The sequence below is a fragment of the Anopheles bellator genome, chromosome 2, assembly GCF_943735745.2.
Source record: "Anopheles bellator chromosome 2, idAnoBellAS_SP24_06.2, whole genome shotgun sequence".
NCBI classification, from domain to species: domain Eukaryota; kingdom Metazoa; phylum Arthropoda; class Insecta; order Diptera; family Culicidae; genus Anopheles; species Anopheles bellator.
Genome location: NC_071286.1, coordinates 24287150 through 24302383, shown reverse-complemented (window position 1 = coordinate 24302383; position 15234 = coordinate 24287150).

Below are 15234 nucleotides of genomic sequence, written 5' to 3'. Positions count from 1 at the left end.
ACCCCGCCACACTCCCGGTCACTGGGTGCACATATACACACAACCTAACGGTACAAACCGAAACTGAGCAAACCAAGCGACGGCGCATTCCTTGCTTACAAACAATAAAAACGGCGCGCATCGCGTCGGTTCCAAAACAAGTTTGTCGCACCCCGAATGGTGGCCCAAAAATCAGGCCTATTTCGTGCAAACTCCACGTTGCCTACCTGAGAACGGGTGAAATGTGGCGTTCGCGACTGAACACGGTTCACGCACGACCGACTGGCACCTAAAAATACACACTTTTCCCACCGCTCGCGCTCAGAACCCAAGCGTCACGCAGGACGCCATTCGGCCGAAATAATCGTTGTAGTGTTCGTACGTTGGAGCGTCAAACGGTGGTAACGCGCCGCGCGTTGGGCGTTAGGGCGTTACACGATGTCAGCGTTGTAGCACCGCTAGGTTGGTAGCTCGGGGAAGCGTTATGTGCTTGGCGAGCAAATCTTGAACGACCGTTGCTGCGATGCCCGTGGAACCTTGTGCGATAGGTTCCTGTGCAATTAACGGATACCCTTGCTGAATGAACCGCCGGTTGATGTTTATTCTCTGTTTTATTGGACAACCATCTAAGACGGGTTAGAGATGGTCTTTCGCTGGTGGATATATAATCAAAGGAAAATAATTTTAAACGAAGACTAAACTTACTGCGTTTTTGGTATTGGTTGTACTTTTAAATGCGGTCCTCAGCGAACGGTTTCATTATAAGTCACTCATTCAAACAGTAGGTTGCTTTGATCTTCGCGTACCTAGATGCAGATTGGTGGTGGTTGGTGGTTTTGTGACGCATCCCTGGTTTTGTTGCCTCAAGTCGAAAATAGATTAGGTACGATCCTTTACCGTCACAGTTTGAATCTTTCGGTGTATCGCATTACACCGACTTACCAAAAGCTCATCGAGCGCTTAGCGGATTCAAGCTCTCCACCAGAGACCATTTCCAAGCTGCCGCGAGAGAAGCGAGACCGTGCCCACGCAAGAGAGCGGCAGCGCCACGGCCGAACAGGTTCGCCGTCTGAAGAAACGGCTCAAGAAACGACTTCAAGTCGCCGCGAACGTCATGACCAGCCTCAGTTCCGAAGCTTCTCTCGTACCACACGGAAGGTAGTGGCGCTCTCCTTGACGCGCGCGACTCCATTGCATTGGCCTTCTCGGCCGTTTCTGTAGAAATCGCGTACCAGGGTGGCGATCACGTACAGACGATCGATGTGGTGTCAGTTTTCTCTTCCCCGGTTCCACTGCGCAGCGTTTGTGAATTCTCTGGTTTGAGGTTTGTGCAGTGTGAGCTTCTGTTTTATGCACATCTGCTGGCCGCCCACGGTGGAGTCACACATTCCATCAGCTACCGACCCGGACCAGGTCGAACCAGTGCATGTGCAACGTGCAGCGAGACAGCAGTCCGGCCGCCAGGGATCGGTGTGGAAAATGATTATTGTTGACTCCCGCGAGACCCGCGCAAGACTTCCCTTCGGTTCGGCTGTGCAAATTCGCTCCCGAAACGATCACACAATAACTGTCAGTGCACCGCGTCGATGTGCCGGGCATTCGTAATACGGGCGATCAAGTTCCGGCTGACGGGCACTACGCCACGCTGTTGCAATCGGGCCGCGGTCCCAACGCGGCGAAAGCCCCCCGATTGGACTGTAACGGTGGCGCAAGCGAGACACCCGTAGCGAAGGAGTGGTGTCCAAAGTGAGACCGAACGTTAGACGACGACTAGTTCGGCGTTTGATAGTGTGCGGGGACAACCTGCGCACATGCACAACGACCGAGCGCGCCAAGCGTGGAGAAATCGATATTGTGCAATCTCTGGTGGTGCAGCCGAGCAGGCAAATTGTTTGTCACCCAACGAGCCGAAGGAGTGGCGTACGATACCCCTCGGCCTAGGAGGGCTATTTTGTACTTTCGATCGACGAGCGTGCTTTTCTTAATCCAAATTACGAATTCCAGGTCCGTTCGGGTGGCAGCATGGTTGCGCGATCGGTAGAACGGTGATCGGCGAGACCCGTTTCCGGTTCCGGAGTGCCAGTTTTGGTTGCAACATAGTGCCAAGTGTAGGTGAAAGTGAGACCCCAAAACCAAAGTTGTGGTGCCGTGGGCAAAATCTGGTGCATATATACACGTGGTTTGTAGAAATTAGTGAACAGTCCAACTGTCAACAGCGGTCGGAGCACGGTGGACCGGTCAGGGCAGAGGCCGGTCAACAGGACGACTGGCGGCACCATGAAGCAGATCCGGCAGAGACGCGCCGCTATACAGGCGTTTGTCGTAGCATTTGTCCTCGCAGTGACACTACCGCAATCGGCGGCACAACAGAGTAAGTACCGTGTGATGATCGGATTCCACCGGAAGTCGAAAAAGAGCACGCTCTCGTGCAATGGGGTGTGTAATTGATATTCCCTGCGTATGCGCTGCTAATGGCGCCGCCGGATTGCAACGATGCACATAATCGCCACTCGGGGTGCCATTTCACCCGATGGACTCTTTCGCAAATCTGCGTTGGCCTGCGGACCAACGATTAAGGAAAACTTTCCTCACAACCCGGGAGAAAGCCCGATGGTGCGAGATCGGAGATAGCGAGCCGATATTAGATTAAAGAGAATGGCCCCTAATTTGAGTACGACACCCGTTTGGTTTTTCTCTGTTAATTCCGGTGACCAATTCTTGCAGCACTGATGAATTTTATTACTTTATTCATACGGCGATTATTGACCGTCAAGGGATAAACAGCAAACGCACCGGGCACGTTTCTCGGATAACGACGGGATGTTTACGGATTGTGTCAGTTTTTGTCTGCATATCCGTTAAAACATCGATTTGGAATCGATTAAAGAAATTTTCAATGAACCATTTATAAAGAAATTTAGGTAGTAAGAACCAAGTACAGTATGCTGGTTCAAATGGCAGTCTTCTTCCCCGTTTGCAATTAATTAAAGGCGCCATTTTTGCGAAATTGAATTGTTCCGTAGTTTGTACATTAATTCCGTTACCTCATCCGTCTTTGACTGCAACTAAATCAGGACAATTAAAGCATGTTTCGTTGCCCAGCTTTATGGGCAGATTATGGTGTGTTGCATAGGAAACGTGTAGTCGGGCTGATCTAGCCGCGTGCACCGTCTTTCCGAAGCGATGTACCATATGTAACGTGCCCAGCGCCGGAGCCATGGAACTGCTTCCCGGTGGGAAGGTTTTTAGCAGTGCAGACCATTTCACTTCCAGCCTTCCAGCACGCTCCACTTGCGGCGCTGACCGGGCTGACCAAGAAAGACTTTCTAGCGTGCGGCGTGGGGGTTTCAATGCGTCCTAACGGTGGCCATTTTTGCCACACACAGTGCCCTATTGTTGCATCACTGCCGGCGGCTGACCGGGTCGCATAAATAAAACGTTCACTGCCGTTCAATATTCAGCGGCGGCCACCGGCGGAAGGAACCGCATACTTTTAGGGCCACGGTGGGATCGTGTGTGTTCTTTTCTTCGGTCGTCGATCTCTCCCGACCCCGGCCCTAGCTCTCGGTTTGTCTCGGTTTAAAATTTAGCGCCTCTACGCGGAGAGTTCGTTGTCTTTTCGCGCATTGAAGTCTATCGATTCGCGCAACGGAAAGACGCGTCACTGAGTGCTGCTGCGGGTCCGTGGCACGTCGAACGAAGGCATCATTGAAAGTGACCGATGTTTCGCGGCTCGCGTAGCTAAAGCTTTTCTCGATCTTTGCCAAGACCGTCCAGGTGACCAGTGTTCAACTTTTACGCCCGTAGTTGGCGTAACTTTGGTTTAATAAGTTGTGCCATTGCCCTCCAGTGTGCCGGTGGTAATGAATACCACCGGCGCTGCCGCACGTTGTGAGACCCACACACTAAGTTGCATGCGCACGAAGCTGAGCGGGCACCGAGAGGCAGCTAATTATGCAACGTGTGTACGAATTTCTCCCACTGAACGGGCGGAATGTGTAATGTGTAGTCACAGTGGCTTTCTTTGTGCTGGCAGTGCTTCGGTTATTGGGAAAATAATGTGTCTGCGTCTGCGTCTATATGGATCAATAAAAATTAGAGAAAAGCGCGTGGAGAGGGCACAATTTAATTACGCGTCGCCACATTCGTTCGCTCGTCTATGCGCGTTACGTGATCGTTATGTATTTTTGACTACCGCCACAGACGAGAACTAAATAAACTTTCGTAAAGCGGTATTAGAAACGGTTAGGGCCAGCTTCCATTTTCGTGTGGCTGTTGTAACGGTTTAGGGGCTCTCTGAAGCTGTCTCAGCAGCTCACCCGGGCTCCTAGCATCACACTTTCATATCGACGCTCCGTTCTGCAGCAACACGGGCAGGTTCGTGCGCATGAGTGCATACGTGCGTGAATGTCGTTATCATGTGCGCGGCTCGTTTGGGGCGCTGGGAACCCTCGCATTCTATCGGCCCTTTCACTGGGCGTTCACTTTTATGCTTTCCCTCATCAAATTTGGCACTCTAGTTTGGGCGGCTTCGTGCCCGTTGACGATGCGGTGCCCTGCAATTATTGCGATTCTTTCACTGCGAGCCTGATCGACTTCGAATGCTCCTCGCTTGTGCTGTGTATCAACAGAAGAATGGCACACCGATGGCCCAACTATTACTTGCCGTTGTATAACGGTGACGGTGTCACGTGTGCGGCGTTCGTTCGATCGATACGCTCTAGCGAAACGGCGAATGGAAGAAGATCGCACCGGGGCCCGCGAACGCTCTTGGGCAATCCCTTTTTTCGCTAGCTGACATGTTGCGGTAACGTGGCCCAGAAGCTAAGCGCTTCTAACCAGCAAAAGAGCGCGAACAAGGAGCATCCATCTCTGCTCCACGGTAACGATGGCACGATGGCATTCCGACAATCCTTTTCCCATCCGATAGCATCCCGCACCAATCGATACTAGGAGGGCGAGAGGGCGCGCACAAACACACCGCGAGAATCCAATCACCTTCTAGCGTCGGGAAAGGAACGGCACTCGGCTAGAGAAGGAGAAGCAATTGTTTTCAACACTGCACCGATCGCACCCAGAAACACGACATGATCTATCACGCATTTGCATGCCCACTCTGTCAACCGGATCTGTCAGCGGGAGGCACTGTCTGAGCAGGCCTCAGGGTTGGCAGAGCGACGGTAGAACCCCCAGTCGCCGATGTCACCTTTAGCGCCTGAGTAGACAATGATAGCGTACTGGTTTCGCCGTCCCTGGCTCAACCTTAGCCGCGCGTCTTTGGACTTGGAAAGGGTGCTCCGGGCGGTTTTAATCGATCGGACCCGGTGCTCGGCTCGGCTCTACCAGCGCAAGGTGGCACTGGGTCGTAGAGGTCGCTGCAGAAAACAATGGCACTCGCCGCGGTGTGGAGGTTAGAACGAAGTATGTTGGAGGGTTGGTTCTGCTCTAGGGGGATCACCTGAACGATCCACCCAATATGGGGCCTCTCGGCGATAGATGGGCGATCGTTGCTACATTCCAAATACCGTACTCACTTTGGCCGTAATAGAAAGAAAATGTAATAGAAATGTGTTTATTGATTCGCGTCTTTAACTGCGAAATGTTGCATCTATTAAATAAAAATCATATGATCGCCCTCAAATGTTGTTAATAAATTTGCACAAAACTGAGGAGCTTTTCCATGATTTTTCATATTTTTGTGTTGTGAAAAAAAATCTTTGAATCGAACTACAGCAGACACAGGATAATTGGCGCCCCGGCAACACGTTTCGAACTGAGTTGCATCGAACGATCGACTTACGATTTGTGCATCCTGAGAGTAGAACGGCATCACGCGAATGAGTGCAGAGCGTTATGAGATTGCACGTGTGCCAATATAGCTGCGCCAATATAGCCCAAGATTTGGCGAGGCGAGTTTGTGCAACAGAAACTCCGTACGGTCCCCGTAATGGGATCGCCTCCGATGGGAGGGTGCGAAATTTTGATGCTCGATCTAACGAGCCACCCGGGCTCGGGCGCTCCAAGATCAACATACAGCGCAGCGGTGATTATGTGCATACGGCCATCACCGCCGCCGCCGCAACACGATTGCGAAAATGCGCAATCCAGCCATTCTGACGCGCGCACGCTCTTTAAACGCGCCAGCTGGGCGACCTTTTCACGAAGATTTGTTTTGTTTTCGATTCTTTCTTCTCGCGCGGGTTGCCCAAGTCGGTTCGCGGTTGGTGGCCGCACGGGGCCGCGTCCAAATTTTGGTGATTGACATAATTGTGCTAGCCTTTGCCGGGTGGCCTTCTCGCAATGACTTTTGGCTGTCAAGGTTGCAGCCGATCTCGAACTGGAGCTGCTAATGCTGACGGAACGAGTTCGTTCTTAAGAAATTCGTTGGACGCTTGGCTTTGATGGAGCAGTGTAATTGAAGCTTGAGCGTTGTTTATAAAAAAATAATAATAATGAGTACTAGAACTCCTGAGGTGTTTAAAAATCTGTTGAATATTTTTCAGTAGCAAATTTATATATTTAGTGAATTCATTTTTGGACTTTTTTCTATAGTCCAAGAAAAAGTCTTCAACAAGCTACGGTTGTGGTTTGAAATGCTTTTGGTGGAGGTAATTTCGCACTCCAGAATACGGAACACAATGGGGTGACGAATTGGTGGAATCGGTTGGGTGTTGTCTATTACTAACTATAAACACAAATCGCCTGAACAAGTCCCACGCATATGGTTAAAAACGAAAATCATTAAACCTCATATTTTGAAGCTCGCGAAAGAGTCTGACAGCATTCATGAGTTTGCTTGTACGAAAGGCAACATGAAGGATGGCACTATTGATCATAATTTGCACCGCGAGACCGCGAGTGATTGCAGGATAATGGTTCAAGTGCACTCAGCAGCAGCAGAAAGCCACTCCAGCTTTGATCGCCAGCTTTCGGCGGCCAGCCAGATCTTCGGCAGCCGTCGCTTCATTTATTCTCCGGTTCGATCGATTGGCCTTGTCCTCGAGCGTCGATCAAATTAACACCCGATTGGTTCGCTCATCACAACGAGAACACACGAGGCACAATTTCGGTGCCAATTAAAGCGCTTTGATTAATTGTTCGCTCAGCTGTGTGGCCACACAGGCCGAGGTGTGTTCTGAACCGAATCAATCGATCCAGCGGTGCTCCACTAGAGCACCGCACCGTACCGCATTCAAGTCCATTCTCCCTTTTCTAATTGCACTGCTCGGCACCTTCGCTCTGCACGGGGTTCCAACCAACCAACGATCCGCAGAAACAAAAAAAAAACAATAATGCAGCAACAAACACTAGAAACCGGCCTGCGATAGGAAATGGTAACCGAGGCGCGCTTTTGGCGACCTCCGCGAAAGATCAGAGTGAAGGAGCGGACGCACAGCGGGCGCCGCGGTGTGACGCCGAGTGACTTGCGCGAGCGAAAGGTGGCGTCAAGCAGCGAACCTCGGGCGCACGCGTGACCGAGACGGCAGCAGATTTGCTTTCAATTTTGCCACCGCTGGGCGCTCAAGGTCTACCACATGGGCTCGCTCTATGTGTGTGTTCGAGTGCCCGTTTTTTCTGTTGTTGTTGCTGCAGTGTGTCGTTCCTCGCCCATGGACAGCTGGAAACTGGACCGATCGGACCGACGCTCGCACGGCCTGCGGTCCAAGCCGATACGGTGCAGAATGTGGCAGGGCGCAGTTTCGCTTTCGGACCAGTTTGCTCGTACCCCTCCCCATGCACCGATAGTTGGCCCACCCTCGGGTGAGATAAACAAGACTCCATTCCGATTCTGCAAGCACTAGCCGCCGTGCGGACGGAGCTCCATCTTTGGTAGCCTGGAAGTTGCTGCCGCCGGTATGTCCTCATTGGGGCCAGCGAGTCTTTGCGGAGAAGAAAAAATCATTATTGCGAAAATCCTTCCACAAAGGCAGGGACAATGCGTCCCCGAGGCCTGCCAAACCGGATGCGGTCCGGCGGTGACGGTTGCTGACGAAATTTCGGTTCGGTTCTCTGTCCTGATGGCCGGGAGAGCCACGCTTGCCTAGAACCTGATCGGTGGCGAATTAACGCGCTCTTATATTACGTCCAATTAATTTGATACGACCTTTACGCGACTGAGGTCCTAAAATCTCCAGCTCCAGGTTCGGCGGTTTTCGAAGACTTATGGTGTTAAGTGTGCGCCCTAATGCTACGCCAATAAACCGGACCTGCGACGAGGGCCCGTAATGCTATCCATAGAGCCAGGGAGCCACGGTGCCATGAGAAGACAATTAATTTGCACATAAATATCCCGCTTCGCACTAGACGCGTTCCTTATTGTTCCGTTTTGGAGGTTTGGGCGGAAAGCATCACAACATCATTAGCATAGCAGTTAATCTAATCTGCCTGGGTGTGAGCGAGAGAAATACAATAGCATCGGAACGGCATACAATGAAATGTGAATAAATGTTCGCAAACATTCTCGCGCTAGCGAAACAAGTCTCTCCACCTGACCCCTTCGAACCCGGTTTCTTCTTCTGCCTCCGTATAAAAAAACCCGTCCTGGTCCAAACCCGGTTGACAAAGCCAACCGCCGATCGGTTGCTGCGAGTGGCAATGTTTCGCTTGTATAATCGTAAAAAAAGGCCACGCGTCCTGCCTAAAACCTATTCGCCAACAGCCGCCCAAACTGGTTCCGCCTCGTCCGCAGGTGGACGGCGATTTATTAGCATAATATGGTGCAGACTTGGGGGCCGGTGTGCCGCAAGTTTGTATTAATTTTTAGATCAATGCGCAAACCGGCGGGCCGCGGGGCGAGTTATATGGCGATCGTAAAGTATGGCGCTCACCTTGTTTTCGTAAGCGGGCGCGGCGCAAGATATAAAATTTCGCGAAATCAAAAACCCGGCCCCGAACGACGACCGGGCGAACATACAATTTGCGTGCCCCAATCGACCTAACACGGCCCCGCCGTAGTCCTTCTCGGTTTTCCGGATCGCCGACGATCGATCGCACCCGGATCGGGCGGCTACCGGCTATGAAATCGTTGATTAACACCCCCGAAACGGTGGCCCAACCGGCGGGCAGTTATCGGCGTCAATTCCGCGTTAAATGGGCGCAGGACCGGCCCACGGACCCGCCCAACCCCTGGGCCGAGTGGGTCGTTCAGCCGCCCGTTATGATTTCGTTTGATTGGACGCTCCCGCCGAAGACGATCGCTTCACGCCGAGCCGTGTGCCGCCGAAGCGTGACATTTAGTTTGACATTTCAGCACTCATTACCTGCGAGTGGAGTGGCTTGGAGTGGACCGGTGTGTGCATTCCTCTGCCGGCCGGCTGGCGCAACGGCCGCGTTGCCTAGTGCCGTCGTGGTGGCGGGCCTTCGAATGTGACGCTCGGTGGGGACGGTCGGTGCGTTCGTGCGGATGGAAAGGTCAGGAAGTCGACCGACTGGAAGGAGGCGCGTTCTTGGCTAGTAGTGAAGGGTTTCGCCGTTCTGCGCGATCGGCTTCAGCGCCTCCTCCTCGGCGATCCGCACAGAATTGGCTGTCGAAACCGTTGAACGAGAATGTCGATCGATAGTTGAAAGGATGATGCGCCGGGCGGATGCGCCAGTGACTGTTGATTGAGCTGTGGGGCCTGAAGCGCAGATAAAGCTTCAGCTGCCGAGCCCACGAGGAAGTCGCTGAAAATAGTAAAGCAACGTCAATCGTTTCCAAATCGTGACCCCGGATTGTTGGCTCGAGTCAAGGAGCCAAGGCACCTTACCGAGGGAGATCGATGTCGACAGCGAAAGTTGCGCAAATATTCGCTGGAGTTTGCGGACAAACTTAAGCCGTGTGATGTCATATTAGAGGGGGAAATTTTCAAATTCACAAAAGATCCCCGAATTCCTCACAAATTTATTCCACTCGAGGAACGTCCAAAACTCGGTGACCTAGGTCTCTTCTTTCGAATCCGCTTTGGTCGAATTCTTCGCCGATCTTGGACATTCTTCCTGCATGTTGCATCTCTGATGTTGTCTCTGCGTCTCGATTCGGCCTTGAAGCCTTGGAAGAACCACTTTTCCCTCCACAGTACTTGTGCGACGTCCAAGGCGTTACAATACGCGTCATTCGGTTTCACTTCTTTTGCGTTCGCCTGGACCGGCAACGTGGCCTTCGGGGCCGGGCTATTCCGGGACGGTAAACTGATGCAGGGTCGTCACCTTTATCAATGCCAAACGATCGCTGGAATGCTTCCAACAGATTACGATGATTACATGGTGCGGCTTCGACATGTGACGGTGAGTAATCGGCATGTCGGTGGAGGTCACTCCACCACCCATTTCTTTCCGTGACCAGCGCGAGTTTATCAACCCTGTGACACAGCTGGCTCCGGGTACTCCAAGGACGAACCAGCCAAGTTCCTGGTTTCACTTAGTCACTTAGTGGCGGAACTGTGCTTTCCACGTAGAGACCGTTCGGCGATTGATAGAAACAACAGAGATGTGCAGAATCTGGTGTCGAATGAGGGGAAGATTGTCTAGGCGCTGCCCTACAAACACCCTCCCATAGTTTCTCCACCTTGAGCTGTGAGCGGTACAAACGGAGCGTGTCAGCGTTGCTGCACGCACTGAATAGCAATAGAAAATAAACAAAGCGCTGGAAAGAGAAAGGGATTGATTTTGGTTTGCGAAACAATGGTGTCAGCCCAGTAACCGCGCACTTTTCGGTTAATTCGGTTTCTGCTTTGGGATAGCCAGGCCGCTTCGAAATAGGAAAAGTAAACACGGAATGAGTGCATAATTGGAAGTGATTGGGAAAATAATTTTTTATCGCGTGGAAAGTCAAAGGAAAGCGAATGATTAGTCGACAAGTAAGCCGGCGTCATGGTTACCACCATTTGGGAGAGCTTCAAGCATGGAGATTTTTTTATCTCTTTATCGCCATGGTGATGGCCGGGCGAATGGCGCATTCGAAAACAGTAAATCACGGTGATTTCAGCACATAGCTTGCTTTGCTGATTTAGTGTAGTCAAAACGACCAATGGACGGATTGTGTTGTGAAATATGATAGATCGAGTGTAGATCATGTTCTCCTCTAATGTGCAATGTTGGAACTATTAATTAGAAAATCGTTTTAGCTTCAAATACTGAGCCCCAATCGAATTATTTCTTGCAAATTCAAATTGAAGGTTGACGAATTCGACTGGGCGATGATTAAGTCCGGACAATGAAGAACCTTTTATTGCAAACTAATGAAATTACCCACCTTCTAAGAAACCCCGCTGGGGACCACTCTCATCGGAGTGAGGACTTCCCGAACTGTAAAAAAACTCCCGAAGCTTGTCCGCGGTGCGTAACCGAAACGGCCAAATGCCGCCGCGGGGCGCACTTTCGCGACAAGTCATCCGAGTGATGCGCGCCCGTCAGAAACGATTGGCCGCCCGGGCGGAAAGTGGAAATGACACGCATCGGATTGATTAGGGAGTACCGGCACGGACTCCCTCTCCCGCCACACCGATTGTGGTCAATTTCTTTCGCCTCTCGGCCGGGGCTCGGGGAACGTAACGTGAAATTGCATTTCACTTTCAACCCGACGATACTTGTCGAGAGTTTCCATTGGGTCCACGATCGGCACGGTTAGCTGGTTCCGCCTGGCCACCGAGCGGTTGCGGGTGGGTCGCCACCAGGGGCCACTTAGGGTTAGGGTGAAACTGAGAGCCGATACAATTACGACCCATTACGATTGGCGGCACCGCGGCCGGTAGCAAATTAAATCGGAGAAATAAAGTGAATTTTTGGTGACTGGAAGTGAAACCCGTGGCCAGCTGGCTGCAAAGGCTAATTGCCCACACCGTGCTTTCCAATCGATCCGACCCCTCCCGCGCACCCTAAACGGGGAGTTTTATGATCCGTCCGTTCGCACGCAAAATATAAGATCCACGGGTTAACAAATTAAATCGATTCAAATGGGTGATCGCTCGCACGTCTCGCTCTGGCGTGGCGTAATGCGAAGGCGTTTTGGGCTAATTTCACAATGACCACACTGTCCTGTCTATTCGAAGCTGACGGATTGGAAACGCGCATTGCGAGGGCAGCCGCCCGGTCGGGGCAGTGAAATGGAAAATTGGTCGTAATAAATGAAATTAATCTCTGGATGCGCCGAAAGAAGTTGCGAATGCGTCTCTTGCGTAGGACCCGTTGCGCCCGTTAGAGTTGGACGCGTTTTTTACGACGCATACACGCAAGCAACGCACGTACGGCGGGGTTGTAAACGCTGGCACTTAACCGGCAGTGACCGGTGGAAGCCTTGGATTTATGCTGCGGCGCGGCGCTGATGGCTTATTGCCGCCACCGTACCATCAAGAAGCCCGCAAACCGTGGAGCCTTTCGACAGACCCGGCCGTGTGGCACCGTGGCGTGTGCTAAATGGTTTTCAAAATTCGTGAAAATACATAAAACGGCGGACCATCGTTGCGAAATGACACATGGTTTGCAGAGATAGAGACAAAGTCGAGCAGTTAAGAAAGGTATGAGCGGAAAGCTTGAAAATTTTCGTAAAATCGATGAAAGCCTTTCTCTTGATAGTCATAATTAGGTGACCATGTATAAGCACCCAAGCACGGAGTTTAAGTACTCTACTTTACAGGTAGAGTATGTTAAAAAGCTGTAAATGCCATTTGATGCTTCAATTTTCCACTTACGTTGGACATAAAATCCCGCTGCAGTTTAGCAATTCCCATCATTCCTGATCGCGGGGCTCAAAGGTCGCTTCGACTCCACATCCGGAAGTGCGACTCCGTGGAATGTGGTATTGATTAGGTGTGGTGACCGCCAGTCGTCAATAGTTCCGAAAATGCACGGCTCGGAGCTGGCGACATAATACCTCCGCTTCAGTGCCGGACACGGACAGGAAATGTGTAAATATATGTAAATTGGAAAGATGCTGTTAGAGGCCTGATCGGTCGCTCTTTCCGATCGGTCCGATAGCGTAGGGCATTCATGTCCGGTTTGGAGCGCAACAAAAGCGCCGACCACGCCGCGTTGTGTTGTTGGCCATCGTGTCATCAGTCATAAGGTTTTGAATACACCTGTCATTGGAGCGGCGTCGAACGATGGCAGGCTCATTCCGTTGCGTCGTCGTTGCATCAGCCGGACTTTCTAGTGGAATTCCTCGTCAGGAGCAAGCGATACCTGAAACAGAGTTACGTTAGTTCTAAGTATGTCGGTAAATCCTGACTCACAGCCCACCCAAATGCAGGCAGAATGCCGAGCGTTACCCACTTCCTGCAAGACTGTGAAGCTTGCTGTCTGCGACCCGTGCTCAAAGTGACCCATCAACGGGTATTAAAATAATAAACCTTCCATTAAACGCTCCCAAAACCGGGCACGATGAAGGCTGGGTGGCCCGAGGACACCGACCCACCCGGGGCTTAATTATACATTCCATATTTACCCAATTAAGGAGCACCACGAAGCACCTGAAGCGGGCACACCGGGGACTGGGGAGTTTATCTAAACAATCGACATTAAATTTCGCCCCACGTTTTGCTCTTGGAAGGTTGGTCAGAGCGATGAAAAGGTGGCACCCCCGGGGGCCCGGATGGGGGCCCCCAGATGATGGCGATGTTTGTTTGGTTTTTCTCCACTCTTCACGCAGCTTATGTCATCTCTGATGATGTGCCCTCCAAAAACTGCGAGATGTCGCACGATCACACCCAATTTTCGGCCACCGTTGGCCACCAGGCTATCGAGCAGCGCCGCGCAAAAAATGTGGATTGTGGCGCGTTTCGCGATCTTCTGGGGGCACTCTTCGAGTGGCCACTTGGCGGTGGTCGCGATAAATCTGGTGGAACCAAAGGTCGACTCAGCTCGCGAAAGCGAAAGTTGACGACGCCGAGGCGTGGAACGACGCGGACCGTGTAGTTGGTTTTGGAAGTCACTTTCTTCGTGCCCGGACGAAGCCGGTGCTGTCACCCGCCCATTATGCAGATGGGTGCGCGGGTTGCGTAAGCGATTGCGCATAATCGATGTGTTCGGTCATCTCGCTTTCGCCCTGCCACGGACGGTGGGGCGACATTTCGCCGTGTCACCGCACATTAGCATGCGGCCGCCGCTCTAGCCGGAAGCTGCGTGATCGGCGGCTTGTCCAAGGTCCGACGAAGGGCTCGCCGGAGGTGTGTAGCTACGAGCCTTCAATCATTTTCCACTCCCTTCTGGGAGGAATCCGCGGGATCATTTTTCACTCTTCCCGACCGCACACCGGACAGCGTTTTTGGGGTGAAACTTTTTCGGTAATACTAAACCTCGCCACATTGGCCCTGCGGTGGAGGTGACTGTAACCGGTTTGATAATAGGAACCGGGATGACAACGCGGAAGCGGCTCGTTTTCCCAGGCCCAGGGGCATGAATATGCAACACTGGGCTGACTCTGGGGTGGGGTGTCACCACGATTCTCTGCATTTTTTTCTGGTCCTCGCATTAATTCAGTCCCGCGGCTCAATGTTTTGACAACATTGGAAAGTCGCGCCGGGTCGACCGGCACGGCTTGAAGCGTTTTACTTTTCTTAATGTCTTGATCGGGAAGTGAAATTTTTCCATTTCGGCACCGATCAATCTTCGTCAGCAGGAGGAGTTATCCGATGCGGGTTTGGCGACTGCTGTCGGTATTACGCCTGTTCCGAATCCTTGGGGTTCCAATCTTTTTTTGACACAACCAGCAACAATCCGTCACCCGAGGTGGTTGCCCAAACGGCATCGTAGTATCGCAGGTGGAACCATCCATCACGCGGCAACGTAGCGTAGACCACAGTGGAACTCCCGCTCCAAGAGGGTCACACGGATGCTTTAAAATCCATTCCGCCAGCGGTTCACTTCCGTTCGCGGATCGCGGACAGAATAATCGCCCACTGGCCGCGGTGTGAGATCAGCATTTAATAGGATTTTCGGCTGCCGGCACTGGGATGGGAACACCATGTTCTAGCAGTGGCAACGTTCCGTAAAGGTCTCGCCGCTGTTCACCATTCACTGGCAACATACACACAGATCCTCGGCCGTTTGGTAAGGGTATTTAAATTCGTGCACGGCCCCCGGGGATCGCCCATAGGCTGATGGGCACACTTTGTCCGTGTGTTTCTCACACGCCCCAACATAAGCAGAAAGGTCACCCGTATTCTTACCGCCGGAGACAAGGTTGATGCGCGGCGCAGCGAGCAATAAAGATTGAAGTTTACTGGTGTTTCTTCCCTGCGCTGATCGCGTTGATGAATGGTACAACCGTGCTGCGGGCCCAAA